We start from the raw sequence: 3,707 nt of genomic DNA, 5'->3' as shown, positions 1-3,707 counted from the left end.
GCTGGGATAACAGGCATGCAGTACCATGCCCGGCATGTGTTACAATGGATGGATGAAATTAACACGTCATTGCTACTCAAAGTTCTTAGTTTATTTCAAGAGGTCACTTTTCACGTTGTACATTCTATGATTTTTTTTTCCAAATGACTCATGATAAGTATCCACCATAACAGAATCAAAAACAGTAGTTATTTCCACTGCCCTATAAATACTTGGTGTTCTGGCTACTCACTTCTCCCTCCCTTCAATCCCTAGTAATCAATCAATTTTACCATCTCCATAGTTTTACTGTGTCCAGAAAAATCTTGGCTTATGTAACACAATGGTTGTTAAATTACATATTATTATCTTCAACGAAGTTGCTCAGATTACCAGATGTACGAATGCAAGCCTGATCAAACAATTAAAGATAATAAAAGTAATAAAAAATTAGAAGCGATTCAGAGCTTCATTCACATTGATTTAAAATGCTGTATCATTTTTATAGTTTTTATGATGTTTTGTTTAAGTCTGGCTTTTGTTATTTTGTCTTTAAAATAAAAACAGAGGGACATTGGTTCGATGTCCTTCGTCCATGCTTAAGTCTGTGGATGCTGAAAACCATTGTACAAAGTGCTGTAGTGTTTGTATAGTAGCTGCCATACACTTAAATCATCACCTAATACAATATGAAGAGGTGCTAAACTGTTTGTTTAAGGAATAATTACATGAAAAAGGTCTCTGCGTATTTACTACAAGCATTGTAAAAATAATTAGGCCTCCCGTTTGATAGAATCACCAGATGTAGAGGCCCCAGCTGCAGAGAGAGCACAATGAGTCTTTGTGAGGGAGTCAGTTCTTCAGGTGCCCTGTAATGGAACAGGGATCACATCATTTCTATGCATGCTTTCCCATTGGTAAATTTTTAGCAAAAGAAAAAAAAAACTTTTAAAAATAACTGAAGCCACATACAGTGATGGATACCTGTAATTCAAGTATTCTAGGAGGCTGAGGCAGGAGGACTTGAAGGTACAGCCCAGCCAGGGAAACTTAGTTATGTGGCAAAGCTCCAGGTCAATATAAAGAATTAAGTCCGGTATGGTAGTGCATGCATCCAACCCCGGCAGTCAGGTGGCTGAGGCAGGATCATCATGAGTTTCAGGCCAGCTTGGGCTACATAGTGAGTGTGAGGCCTGCCTGCACTACATAGTGAGATCCTAATATAAAAAACAAAAATATTTTAAAGGTCTGGGGATGTAGCTCTGTGTAAAGACCCTGGGTTCAATCTCCAGCACCACAAAAAGAGAAAAAAGAAACACAAGTGTGAAGCCTCACAGCAAACAGTAATATGTTTGTTCCACAGAGGAAACCAACACGGTGAGTGAGGGGGCGGTGGAGGGACTTGGGGACGGCTCTGGGGAGGAGGCAAGACCTGGAGGATAAGGGAGAGGCAGCCAGGGAGCAGGGGTAGCACGTGGACAGCAGAGAGAAAGCCCCTGCTTATCCCTCCCAGCCCAAGAGCCAAGGTTGGTACAGTCAGTGAGTTCCCTGAGCCCAGTTTCATGCAGCCCCAGTAGAAGGTGAGGTTCAGCCCAGGATGGAAAGGGTCCCTCTGTTTGGCTTGCGGGGAGTGGATGTCCCCTGCCAAGTGCTGCTGCAGATAGTGACAGCTCTTTGACCAAATCTCTGTGACACTCGCCCCAGCCCGTGACTAGGCAGCAACTTCACAGAGCTGAAGTGCACTGGAAGAACCAGCTCGCAGGCACTCATTCAGGAAGCCCAGCTGCTCTGCACAAAGAGAGACCATTTGATGGTGAGAAGATCTGCGGAGAAAGGGGGAGTTTGGCTAAACCCATGAATGAGGGGTTGTGGTGAGGCGGGGCCACTAATTAACTTCTTTATCTCACTGACCATGTTGTGTTCAAGGAAGCCTCAGTAAATGACAACTGGAAATATCCACTTGGAGCCCTGCAGACAAAACAAAAAGCATTCTTTACCCTGTACCCTTTTATTATTTGTGTGTTGGGTGTGGTTCAACAGGCCAGTGATGCCAGCGTTTCAGAGGCAGGGGCAGGAGGATCACTGTGAGTTTGAGACCAGACTGGGTTACAGAGCGACACACTGTATCATAAAAAGTATCTGTGCTTGTGTGTGTGTGTGTGTGTGTGTGTGTGTGTGAGAAAGGGAGAGAGAGAGAGAGAGAGAGAGAGAGAGAGAGAGAGAGAGACAGATACTGGAGATGGAGTCCAGGACCTCATGCTAGCTAGACAAGTGCTAAGCCATACCCCCAGCCCCAAACATTGTTTTCTGGGGGTCACTTCTTTTTCTGAAGAACAACAGAAAAATGTAGTTCATTTCACTAGAGTGGAATGGAGTGGTGCATCATCATTCTCTCTTCTGGGAAAGGGGTTCTGAATCTCCAAGGCAGTAGGGGCCTCCCTCCACAACCACGTCACAGTAGGCCAAGGGTTACTCTCACAGATTTCACTGACCAAATGTGAACATGCAGCAGGCCTGGCTTGTGCAAGGAGGCTAATAGAGTGTTTCTTACCCAGCCATCTTTGCATTGCGCAGGTGTGTTGGTGACAAGATGTCAGAATGCAATGTTAGGAGGGAGAGATAAAATGCCATGTTTTGATAGAGCTAACATTGAGACTTCTCCTGTGCCTTCTTGTGAATATTAACATTGAACTATAGATTGAGAAGCAATTATTTCCGGCACATTGCTCATTTTCATTAAAGTGTTTATTTCCATTGCTGGGGGTTGAACTCAGAGCTCTGTGCATTCCAGCCAAGCCATCTACCACTGAAATACACCCCAGCTTCTACAAGTTTCTTCCTGAAACTTTGTATCCTTCTTTGTTTTGTTTTGTCTTTTGAGACAGGATCTTGCTATGTAATCCACATTGGGCTGGCCTTGGACTCTTAAGCCTCCTGTCTCAGCCTCCTGAGTGTTGAGATTACAGATGCTCACCTGTAACATAATGGAGCTTTCAGGCTTGTGGGAAACACCTGTGATCCCAGTGCTTGGGAAGCTGAGACAGGAGTATTGCTGAGCCCAACCTGGGCTAGTTAGCTCAAGGCCAGCCTGAAGTAGATAGCAAGATGCTGCCTTAAAAATAAACAAACAAACAAAAAAAAAAAACACCGAGAGCTTGCAATGAGAGGAATGAATAGGTGCATGAAGGTTGGGGCTTCTGGGAGCACCAATGATGTCATGGAGTCCAGACACCTACTGGACCTGGGACTTGAATACTCATATGGGACCTGGGCTGGAAATGGGCAGAGTGTGCAAAGGACAAGGAACTAGAATGATCCCATGCACTAGAGCCGGGCCATACAGGTCTCAACGTAAGTGAAAAGGCGGACATTCATCCACCCACCCACATCATCTATCTATCTATATCTATCTATTTATCTATCTATCTATCTATCTATCTACATAACTATCTATGTATCTCTATAATTTATCAATCATTTTCTGTTTTTCTTGTAGTGGTGATTAACACGGAATATTTGCACTGTGATACATCCCAATCCATTTTTGTGGTTTTTACGGTGAGATCTTGTCTCAATAATTCTTACAATGCTTAGGCTGGGCTCAAATTTAAGATCCTTTTGCCTCAGATTCCCAGAAGTTCTGGTATCACCAGACCCCAGTTTGTTTCTTAGTTCAATGTTTGTTTGTTTTTGTAATTTTGAAAAGTTATTTCTTGGGCTGGGGATTT

This window comes from Chinchilla lanigera, unplaced genomic scaffold (genome assembly GCF_000276665.1).
Source record: "Chinchilla lanigera isolate Chin_1 unplaced genomic scaffold, ChiLan1.0 scaffold00085, whole genome shotgun sequence".
In the NCBI taxonomy this organism is placed as follows: Eukaryota; Metazoa; Chordata; class Mammalia; order Rodentia; family Chinchillidae; genus Chinchilla; species Chinchilla lanigera.
The sequence above is the reverse complement of the archived record's forward strand: the minus strand, read 5'-3'. Positions refer to the sequence as shown.